The sequence below is a fragment of the Vombatus ursinus genome, unplaced genomic scaffold (assembly GCF_900497805.2).
Source record: "Vombatus ursinus unplaced genomic scaffold, bare-nosed wombat genome assembly UNPS02014779.1, whole genome shotgun sequence".
Classification (NCBI taxonomy): domain Eukaryota; kingdom Metazoa; phylum Chordata; class Mammalia; order Diprotodontia; family Vombatidae; genus Vombatus; species Vombatus ursinus.
Genome location: NW_020954557.1, coordinates 31,952,565 through 31,965,233, shown reverse-complemented (window position 1 = coordinate 31,965,233; position 12,669 = coordinate 31,952,565). Strand labels below are relative to the sequence as shown.

The 12,669-nt window shown below is 35.8% G+C and overlaps 1 pseudogene; it reads left to right on the top strand.

The window, feature by feature from the left end:
• Positions 1-6,360: 6,360 nt before the first annotated feature.
• Positions 6,361-8,500, top strand: LOC114045856 (annotated as a pseudogene).
• Positions 8,501-12,669: the final 4,169 nt, after the last annotated feature.

Here is a 12,669-nt window from a genome sequence, read left to right as displayed (position 1 = left end):
GTTTTGTCTCTGTGTGCCCCCAATTTCCATAGAAAATACCAAAGGTAATTAAGCACTACAAATAAATGTGTATCTATAAATGTTTGGCATAGTTTATAACATAAACCTGTGATTCAACTTCTTTGAGTCTAGTAAATAACAGAAATCATTTCCCAATGAATCTTGGAGATTCAATCAACCGTTTCCCTAGGCAGACTTTAAATACTAAAGGATTTCATATTACTATATGTATAAATGTTTCATCCTGTCATTTGTATATTTTTTAAAAAGAGAAACCTACATACTATCAGGAGGACTTCTGATACATACACACACAAATACACACACACAAACACATATACACACATACATATATATGTGTGTGTGTGTGTATATATGTATATGTATATACATGTGTGTATGAAGGGAAATGTGGTATAGTGGAAAGATAAATGTTCTTAGACTCCTAAAGAGCTGACTTGGAATCATGGGTCCAAGTCTAGCAAATTCTATTTACCAGCTAGGACTATGGGCAAGTCATTTAAATTTTCTAGGTCTGTTTCCTTACTTGGAAAATGAATACAATAGTACTTGCACTAGTCACTTCAGTTAGTTGTTGTGAAGATGGTGCTTTGTAAACTTTTAGGTCTTATAAAAAAGTGAGTTATGATTATATAGTTTGTGTTTACATTTATAAAATCCATTTCAGACTATAAATTTCCAAAGAGTAGAAACAATGTCTGCTATACTTTTTTTTAAATATCATGCATAGAGCATGAACTATTCTTATAGGGTCCCTAAAGGAACTTTTATGTAAAAATGAATTAAAGAGCAATAGATTAAAATAAAAGACTTTAAAAGAGTGGGTGCTTAATTAGGCATTCTTTTTGTGTTATTAAGATTGGATGACATAGGCTGACACGGTATTGCTATCAGGGTAGTGGTAGGAAAAGGATTATATGAAATTTTACGTTTCTTAGAGAAGAGAAGGAAGAATCAAAATTGTGGATTTCAGGTCTAAAAACCAATAAATTAATCAACAAACATTTATTAACCACCTCTGATCTCCATTTCTAATAGTATGACTAATTATTAAAATCAAATAGCATTATATAAGCAAGAGTTATTTAGCCCTCCAGTTTCTATATAAAATTAAAACAGATAATACATTTTTAAAACAGAATGGCATCCTTTCCTGAACAGCCAAATTAAGCATTCTTTTACTGATCAGTTATGTGTGTATGTATGTTGTGTATGTGTATGAATAAACACTCCAGTCTTCTGTGATCGTGTAAATATGGGCTTTCCTTCTATTTGTGTATATAGCAAGTTATCTAGGTTTTCTCATCTCTTGTAGGTCAAGACACTAGTGAAACTACGAAGGCTTGAGTTAACCTCCCACTTCCATACCACCAACTGGGGTTAATGTGAATCAGGAAGCAATGGAGCAGACCTGGGGCAGTTTGAGTTAACCTTACACCTGAATGGAATGATCTGCGTCCCTTACAGCAAGAAGTATAGAAAAATAGTTTTAAGACTTTAATGGGAGAGTTCTTGCGACCTCAGGGAACATCCTTGACAGCTGCTTTTAATATCCTTGCTGGCAGTTTTTACATGCATTTACCTTCTTGGGCTGGTTTTTACCACCTTGAGAACTGAGTTCATCTGGGGGTGGTTGAATATATTTTATCAAAGGCATTGTTTATCTGAACCCTCAGCTTTGAGTTATCCACGGCGCCAAATGTGGAACCACAATCAGAACATGATCCTAAGCAATTCTTGCTCTTGTCTTCCCCAGATTCTCCATTAAAGATCCACCCAACTTGCCAGAGGCTTTCCTCTAAGTCTTTTGACATTCTATATAGCTCAACTCAGGCTGTCAATTTGTTATCCAAAACCACATAATCACCTCACTTTCTTTTCCAATCAAACATCTTTTATTCCATTTCTTAAGAACATAATCATTAGTAACATGTTGCTGGTGACTTATGCTATCATGAACCTAGCTATTGCCCTGAGGATCACCCACAACTTTCATTCCTTACAGATTATGGTGTTCAAAGATCCTAAACTACAGAGCACCACTAGTAGGAAATTTATGTTGAAAAAATAAAGTCTTTGGAAAATTCTATTCTGATGCCTCGGAATAAGGATGGACAGGAAGCATTGTTTCCAAATATTAACTCCAGGAAAGCACAAGTCTCTGCATGTTCTATCATGTTGGAAAGGCTTTGAGTACAATTCTGGCCATTTTTCTCAGGGCCAACCTAGCTAATAAAAGAGTCTTATCACCGATTGGTTGATCACTAGAAAATGAATTCTTTGGCCGAAACAGGCCAAAACAATCAAAGGAAAAAATACACATACATAAATACATATATATGTATATGTAAACATATGTACCTAATCTCTAACATACACTTATTTGTGATGGTCTTAAATTCTCAAGAGTCAATCAATAAAAAGGACAGGAATTTCAGATTTTAAAAAAAAAACGTAGTGGGATTGGAAATAGAGACCATATCACTTCACACTGAAGCAAGTATAAACAGACATTAATATAACTTTAACCATTATCTCTGGTTCTCCCAAGGTGCTCTGGCAGGTGATAGAGCAAAAAGCACCAACCAGTAGTAGAAATCATGCACAATATTTTAAGGGCTGTAACAGATTTCACCTTCAAAAAATCAGTTTTGGCTTCTAGAAGAGGATAAGTAGCTCAAAAAAAAGAGGAAGTCCCTTGCCTACTTAGTTAAACTTCATTCACATTTCATTAAGGATGTCTTTGTGCTTCAAATTTTCCCCAAAGATGGAAATATTTCCTTTTTTCTCCTTAAATTAACATAAGCTACCCAGAAGCCGTTAGATTTCCTACAAATATTACAATTCCCACAAGAATTATAGACATTCTAGCAATGATTTCCCAAAAACACAGTCTCTACTAACAATACTGAATTATAACCACAACATCTTTAAATATATCTCTTCTCTTTAACCAAGCCTCCAGGTGCACACAAAGCATAGACTCTCCTTAATATTGAATTAAATTTCTCATTTTTCATCCTTCTTGACTTCTCTACATCATTTTACATTGTTTGGCTTTATCCCTTGGTTCCACATTACCACACTTTCCTTGTTCTCCTCCTACCTCTCAGACCATTCCTTCTTTGTCTCTTTCACTGGCTTCTCTTCCACCTTCTGATCCCTTAAGTTTTATGTTCCCCAAGGTTCTATCCTTAAGTCTCTAATCTTTTATCTCCATACTTTCTCCCTTGGAATAGGTACCAGCTCTTTTGCCTCAACTATCACACCTATACAGACAATTCCCAAATTTATGTCTCTAGTCCTAACATTTCTCCTGAAATTTCTTTCAATTGCCTGAATATCTCACTGGCATCTCAAACCTAGCATGTCCAAATTGAAATTCTTATCTTAAAAAAAAAAACAACAACACTCTTCCTGAATTCATTATCCCTGTCAATGGTATTCACCCAGTCATTCACATTCAAAGTCTGCATTGTCTTTGACCTAAACAAAGCAGAAATTCAACAGTTTAGCAGTCAAGACCTTCCAAAATCTCATTTTTAGCATCTTATTACATTACTCCCTAATGTACAATATTTCAGCCATATTTCACTACTCCCTCATGCAAGTCCCTTGCTTTGTACAGCTATCTTTGCTCATTCCATTCTGTACCAAGGATATCTTCCTTCCTTTTCTATATCTCCGCATTTTAAAATATACCCATTCTTCAAGGCCCAGATCACATATAATTTCTTCCACAAAGCCTACCCAGATCCTACCCTCCAAACCTCAACCATAAATAATCTATCCTTCCTCAGATTTTCTACATATTTTTCCTTTTCTTTTCCTTTTCTATAACTTCTTTTTGTCCTCTGACTTCAATTCATATCAAGAATGTCAAGATTGACATGATTCAGTTACTCCAGTAACATGACCATTTATTGGTAATTGCATAAGTAGGTCATATTTAAAGTACCATCAGATAAGTTAAAGTATATAGATAATCAAAAAATTATAATTTTTACTACCTTTTCGTCACTGGCCAACCACTCTTCACAATGGAAGCCAAAGGGATTGAGGGCATTTTGACTTTTTTTTTCTCAAACCACCCAGCCCAATGAATTCATCACTAAGCAGTCATCTACTGACAATGACTCTTGCTATACATAACTAAAATGATCCTAAGAAAGCAGCCATAATCCACTGCTGGGACAATGTTGTATGTCATAAATCTGGAAAACATGCTTTCTTCTACTTGGCTTTTCCTTAGTAGATTGAATGGCAGTGGATTTCATTGAAGAGTCATCTCTGTCCTATGATATTCTGAAGATTAAGGCAATCAGCATTATGTCACCCAAAAACAGCACCATATAGAGGATTTCATAGGTAGGAAATTTCTCTTAAAAACTATGTAAAGGACATCCTGCATGACAGCAGTAAACATGTTTAGCAGATGTGTCCTTGCATTATTCCTTGCTTAATATTATTAATCTGAACAAAGTGACTTTTGTACTTGCATCTATCAAAGAAATCTTATATGATCTTAATAAGTCCATGGAGTTACTCTGGTGAAGGAAAGAGGCCCTGTGATGCTTTGACTAGTCAAACACTTTTGCATAATCAGCAATCAAAACAGTAAGAAATTATATTCTTTACATTGTGTGATCAATTTTGTGACTATGAAGACTTCATAAATGTAAAAACTAAAATAAATTTTCAAAAATTCCCCTTTCTTTAGTCCCTTAAGAACAAATTAATATGATACATACAAAAAATTTTAGCTAGAAATTCAAATGCTTTTATTGTTAGTCAGCATATAGATTATTTCATGCTCCCTCTCCCTTCAAAGTTAAATGTTTTTCTTTCCTTTATAATTTTTGAACCAGATTTAGAACACCTAACAGTTGCTTGAGCCAGGCAATGTGTCAGACATACATTCTGCTGCCCTATAACAATCATCTATTTCAACCTAGTCTTCGTATGTAACACTTGCTATTCCAGATATAAGTTGCTAATGCAGAAAATGTCAGTCAAAAATTCAGCATAAAATATAAAAGAAACATTTGAAAAAAACATCCCTAGACAAAATTGTGAAATCAAAGTTTGTCTTCAAAGTGCATAAACTCCACTATGCCCAGTTTTAATATATCACCCTTTTTATTCCCCATTCCACCCTATGCCACCCACTTAACCCAACTCCCAGGAATTGCAGAGCTCAGATGCTACTAGGTTTCCACTGACACTAAAAGAAAAGATATTACAAACTTGTTTATGCTAAGATATGAGTCATTTACCACATTTCCCCATTACCAGCATTCATATTTTAAAAGAGAATATCTGGAGAAGGCAACATAAATAATTGAACTGCTCATAGCTTAAGACAATGGAAAAAACACTCAAACAGAGTCAGAGAACTGAATTTAAATTCCAAGTCTGCTATTTGTTTCTTGTGAGATCTTAAGTAAGGCACAACCTCTTGGAGCCTTGGTTTCTTTATCTGTAAAATAAGAGAATTAGACTAGATTATCTCTAAGGTACTTCGAGCTCTAAATCCTATGATCATATGAATTCCAGGCATTAGCAGAGAGAATGTTTGGAGATAGGAGCTTTTGGCCACAAATCATACCATAAAGGCAGTGACCTAGTCTACCTATCTGCAAGAGTTAACTACAGCCTGATTGTTGTTCTCTTGATATGTTTGCAGGCATTGGCAGTAGTCCTCATTACAAATGAAAGGAAAACTTTCCCGCTGCCTTTCCATCAGGATTTTCTAGTAAAACAAAGCTTTACCATGCGTTACTGTGCAATATTGCTGTCAGAACAGCTCAAGGCACCAAGCTTATAAAAGAATGGAAGCCTTTAAAAGTACTTATCAAGGACGTGAAGGATCCTGCAAATACATTCCACAAATTACTCAACCATAGCCCTTCTTGGCAGGACATGTACAATGTTATCCTGGGACACTCAGAGACACTCAAGCCAAGAAGGAAAACAGTCTTCCTCCAATCCCATGAGAGGACAATTTCGCACACAAGGGCATAGAATATTATTATATGTAATACCTCCCATTGATATGTAGACATCAAGATGTTTTCAAACTTTATTACATAGTAAATAATTGTCCCATTTTGAAGATATGAAAACAAACACACAAAGGTTAAGTAAGCTAAGATTGGGTTCAAAAGGGATATAAAGAAAGATAGGAAAACTTGTTTGAATTGATTCAGAGTGAAATAAGCAGAATCAGAAGAACAAAATATGCTATGACTTCAGCAATGTAGATTGGGAAGTTGGGAGAAGATCACATAAGAAAGCTGAACTCTGAGAAACTTTAAAAAGTTTCCATCTGAGATAACAATGAAACACAAAGTAGAGAGGTGAGGGACTATCAGCACAGATTTGGTCATTATATCTCTTGATTCTATGTTCAATTCAATTCAAGAAACATTTACTAAGTACCTACTATGTGCCAGGCACTGTGCAAATTGCTAAAGATAAAGTAAGAAAAAGAAAGACAGTCCCTGCCATCAGGGAGCTTCCAATCTAACAGGGGAAGACAATAAATAAAAGGAAGCTGGAAAAGATGGAAAGACATCTGGGGTTCCCAGACTGGGCATCTTGTTCCATGTAGTTCAAATCAAGCAGAGCAGCAGATGGAAAATAGAAAGTGAGCTTGAAAATCCAGGTCCTGCCCTCTGTAAAGGAAAACTTCGGGAGGAGTTTAGAGCTGTACCCTCCAATCAGAGAGGAGGGGCACTGAGAGAACTGGAAAGGTGTTGAGTATCCAAGACTGAGTTAAACTGCAGGATGAGGCGATTTCAAGTGATTGGCTCATTCCGGGAGGGATATTTTATCTATTTTGATTGTATTTCTTTATTTTAGGTAAAGTTCTAATACCAGATGTGGAGGTGGGAATAAGGTTAATTATATCCAGCAAAGGACCACAGTATAAAAACAAAAGGCATCAATAAGACTTTTAAAAAAGAATTATATCCAAAATCATTAGCAGACCAAAACAAAACACTTAAAGTTCATCAACTCATCACTGCCTCTTATCAAGTTACTACCATCTACTTAGCAAATAGCAATGCAAGCCATGGGTCCTGATAAAGCCAGAAAGGATTCATGAATATATCAATTTGGAATATGATTTTTAGTCGTGATCTTCATGAATATTTTTATATTGTTGTTGTTGTTGTTGTTGGCAGCTAGGTGGCACAGTGGATTGAGCACTGGATCTAGAGTCAGTAAAATCTGAGTTCAAATGTGACCTTAGACATTTACTAGCCGTGTGACCCTGGGCAAGTTACTTAACCCTTTTCCCCTCAATTTCTTCATCTGTAAAATGAGCTGGAAAAGGAAATGGCAAGCCACTCCAGTATCTTTATCAAGAAAACACCAAATGGGGTCACAGAGAGTCAGATGTTACTAAAATGGCAGAACAACAAGGACAATAAACAGATGATAATAAAGTAATGATGACAGAAGAGTTGAGAAAGTATTGAATAAACCTGCTTGAGAGGAAACTTTTCTGCTTCTATCTCTCTTTAAATAGAGAGATCTATTAACTTGTAAGCATAAGAATAAGAAGTAAAATAAACTGAAAACATAAAATTAGATATCAGATGAATTGTATTCAAACTTCATAGAAAAAAAAAAAAAACAGGAGCTGAGGCCCAATGGCTGCCTTGGCCTGGGCCATGGCCCTGCCAGATTAAACTCCAGAGGTAGGGTGGTGTAGTGAAAAGTGTCTAGGGACCAAAGGCCTAATTTTAATTAATCTAGATGTGACATATTTTCTACATACCACCTCCTGAGAGCAAGACACAGTATGCTTAATCTCTTTGAGCCTGTTTACTCCTTCAAAAGAGAGTTAGACTAGGTGGTTTTAAAAACCCCTTGCAGTTCTAAATCCTGTGGCCCTAAATCAAGAGTTCTTAACCTTTTTCTGTGGGCCACAGACCCCTTTGGCAGTCAGATGAAGCCTATGAATCCATCATCTAAATAATGTTTTTAAATAATTGAAGAAAATGCTCAATTTTAATTAGAGGGGGCAACAAGGACAATATCAGAGCTGGATGTAAAAAATGTGACTATCCTGGTCACCTGACTTTTAAATGCAATCATTTTCTCCGAGTAGACCCCAAAAGGGGCATAGTTTTAGCTGTCGGCAGCACAAGTAGTAAAGAGAGCGAGGAAGAGACCGAGGAACCCAATAAATTGCACACTTTACCTGAGAAAAATACAAATGAGGAAAAAAAAAGAAAAAACAAAGAGAAACTTAAATTGAAAAAGAAAAGAAAAAGATCTTATTCATCTAGTTCTACTGAAGAAGACACTTAAAAACAAAAGAAACAGAAATCCCAGAAGAAGGCAAAGAAAAGGGAGGAAAAAAGCAAACAAAAAAAGGAAAACCAAAACAAAACAGAAAAAGAAGCGAAAAAAGGAAAAACATTCTTCATTTTCTGATAGTTCAGATTCCTCTAGTAGTAACTGAGACATCTACCCATTCTGCTGACATTTTATGTTTAAGAGATTTGAACTTCAGTAATTATGTGCTGTATTAGACTCCCACCTTCCAGGCAAGCATTCCTCCATGTACAAGGCCAACACCACTCTTGACCTACCCAGGTTGTGACTATGAGGTAATAAGGATTACCATAAGGTTTGGGAGTCAATCTTATTAGAGACATAGTTTATTCATTCTCCTTAACATATTTTTCTTTGCTATTAGCAGTGCTTTAGAAATTTTTTGTAAAGGTCATCACAATCAACAGAAAAAGAACTATCTATACAAGTAGCCTAACTTACTGTGGATGCTATTACCAAATGTCTGTCCACCTTCCCAGGGAGCAAATCGAGGAAGTGAAATATTTCCTTGGGAAGCAGATCCCTCCAGACATTCAACATTTTCCCACAAACACTGCAAAATCTAGTAGCCTTATATTCTATTATGTAAGTAATAGTATATTGTTTTTATAGGACTAATGTTTTTTGTTTTTTGTTTTTTTTTGTTTTTGTTTTGTTTTGTTTAGTTTTTAGGCAATTGGGGTTAAGTGACTTGCCCAGGGTCACACAGCTAGTAAGTGTCAAGTGTTGGTCTGAGGCCGCATTTGAACTCAGGTCCTCCTGACTTCAGGGCCGGTGCTCTATCCACTGTGCCACCTACCTGTCCCCAGGACCCAGGTTTTTGAATGTTAGACAGGAATAACATTGCCTTATGTTTCTTTTTTTTTCTTTAAATAAATGGAATGTACAGAAAAGTTTAAAAAAAAGCAAGATTGTTTTCCATAAGCCTGTTATAAACTACCTCATCTAATATGGATCAGTGATGGGCACCAATCTAGGTGGGAAACAAGAGTTTATTACATCATTGTTGTTGTTGTTGTTCAATTGTTTCAGTCTTCATCAATTCAGCTCTTTGTGACCCCATTTTGAGGTTTTTTTGGCAAAGATACTGGAGTGGTTTGCCATTTCCTTCTCTAGTTCACTTTACAGATGAGAAAACTGAGGCAAACAGGGTTAAGTGATTTGCCCAGCGTCACACTAGTGAGTGTCAGAAGCCAGATTTGAACTCAGGAAGATGAGTCTTCTTGATTCCAGGATCAGCACTTGATCCACTGTGCCACCTAGCTGCCCTATGTCCCTATACCACAGCCATAACTAGGGTAAGGTGGTTGAGAATTTGCCTGGGGAGCTTAATTCAGAAAGAATTGAGAGTACTTATAATCCGTTGGTACATTAGGATGAGCTCTTTCTACAACTCTTCCCAGGTACCCATTCCCAACCATCCCAGCATTTGTCTCTTTCTCTCTCTGTCTCTGTTTTGCTTTATCTTTTTCTCTGTCTTATTTCTCTGTATGTTTACCTCTCACCATATGTATACATGTATGCATACATATATATATATACACATAGGTGTATGATATATACATATATATAGGTATGTATATACATGTGTGTATGATATATACATATATTTAGGTATATACCTATATGTACATACGTGCATACATGTATATATGAGGTAGGTAGATAGATAGATAGATAGATAGATAGATAGATAGATAGATAGATAGATGGAGTACTAGTCTGAAGCAGAATTTGAATGCAAGTCTTCTTGACTCAAGGTTAGTCTTGCAGACAGCCAGTATACACAATCTCTACTACCACCAGTGAAGTCAACGACAGCTATGGCCTTACTATCTCCTAAGACCTTTTCTGGTCTCTTTAGAGCAGACTTCTGTGCCAGAAGTCATGGATCATTGTCACTCAATACCATTCTCAAGAGGTTCTAGAACCATCCTTATAGCTTCCAAGGGGTTATCTAGTGCTAAAGTAATTTGGAAAAAAAAAAAACCTTTTCCACATTCATAGCTTTGTAGAATCATAGAATTTAGGGCTAGGAAGGACCTTAGAGATCATCTGATTTAATCCTCTCATTTTATAGATGAGGAAAAAGTGACTTACCCAAAGTCACACAGGTAGGAAGCAGCAAGCTTAATTTCAAACCCTGCCCTCTAACTGCAAATTCAACAGTCTTTTCAATACATAGTGTAACCTCTAATTTCCAAGGTAACAATTACTATGTATATTTCAGAAAACCACCCAGATCACAACCCCTCAGTACAATTAGAGGGAAAATTTCATTGAATTGTGCAAATGATATATAGAAAAAGAAATTCTATCAAAACCCACATCACTGGAATAAATTTTATGATCCCCATCAAAGCTAGGTGGCACAGTGGATAAGAAGTTGGGCATGGACTCAGGACGACCTGAGTTCAAATCCAGCCTCAGACATTAGCTGTGTGACCCTGGGCAAGTTACTTAACCTGTATGACCTAGTTTCCTCATCTGTAAAATGAGCTGGAGAAGGAAATGGCAAATCATTCCAGTACGTTTGGCAAGAAAACCCCAAAAGAGGTCACAAAAAGTCAGACATGATTGAAAAACAACTAAACAAAAAAAATTTTAAATACATGGGAGAACAGCATTAAGAATTTTATCGCCTTCTGGCCTCAGACACATAATACTAGCTGTGTGACTCTGGGCAAGTCACTTAACCCCAATTGCCTCACGAAAAAAAAAAAAAGAATTATATCTCCAGAGAAAAGTAAGCCTCTCTATAAAGTAACAATCATCAAAACTGCTTAGTACTAGATAAAAAAGAGTGGTGGATCAGTGGAATAGTTTAGGTACACAAGCCACAGTAGTCAACAACTATAGTAATCTGCTTTTTTATAAACTCTAGTTTCTGGGATAAGAACTCACTATTTGACAAAAACTGCTGGGAAAACTGGGAAACAGCACGGCAGAAGGTAGGCATAGATCAACATCTTACACCATATACCAAGATAAGGTCAAAATGGTTACACAATTTAGACATAAAGGGTAATACTATAAGCAAATTAGGAGAGCAAAGAATAGTTTACCTGTCAGATCTATAGAGAATGGAAGAATTTATGACCAAACAAGAGATAGAGAACATTATGAAGTGCAAAATGAATGATTTTGATTACATTAAATTAAAAAGGTTTTGCACAAAGAAAGTCAATGCAACCAAAATTAGAAGGGAAGCAGAAAGCTGGGAAAAAATTCTTACAGCCAGTGTCTCTGATAAAGGCCTCAATTCTAAAATATAGGAGAACTGAGGCAAATGTATAAGAATACAACTCATTCCCTAATTGATAAATGGTCAAAGGATAAGAACAGGCAGTTTTCAGATGAAGAAATTAAAGCTATCTATAGTCATATAAAAAAATGCTCTAAATCACTATTGATTACAGAAATGCAGATTAAAACAACTCTGAGGTACCATATCACAGCTATCAGATTGGCTAACATGACCAAACAAGAAAATGATGTGTCAGAGAAGACATGGGAAAATTGGAATACCAGTGCATTGCTGGTGGAGTTGTGAACTGATCCAATCATTCTAAAGAGTAATTTGGAACTATGCCCAAAGAGCCATAAAACTGTGCATATCCTTTGATCTAACAATACTGCTACTAGGTCTGTATCCCAAAGAGATCATAAAAAATGAAAAAGGACCCACATGTACAAAAATATTTAGAGCAGCTCTTTTTGTGGTGGCAAAGAATTGGAAATTGAAGGGATGCTCATCAATTGGTGAATGGCTGAACAAGTTGTGGTATATGAATGTAGTGGAATACTGTTGTTCCATAAGAAATGATGAGCAGACAGATTTCTGAAAAACCTGGAAAGATTTACATGAACTGATGCTAAGTGAAGTGAGCAGAACCAGGAGAACACTATACACAGTAACATCAACATTATACAATGACCAACTTTGATAGACTTAGTTCTTCTCAGCAATGCAATGATCTAATACAATTCCAAAAGACTCATGATGGAAAATGTTGTCCACATCCAAAGAAAGAACTATGGAGTATGAATGCAGATCAAAGCATACTACTTTCTTTTCTTTTTTTTCTTTTTTGAAGTTTTTCTCTTTTGTTCTGATTCTTCTTTCACAACATGACTAATGTGGAAATATGGTTAATATGATTGTACATGTATACCCTATATCAGATTGCATGCCACCTGGGAAAGGGATATAGGAGGGAGGGAAAAAAATTTAGAACTCAAAATCTTATAAAAGTGAAGGTTGAAAACTAAAAATAAACTAATTTAAAAAGAAGA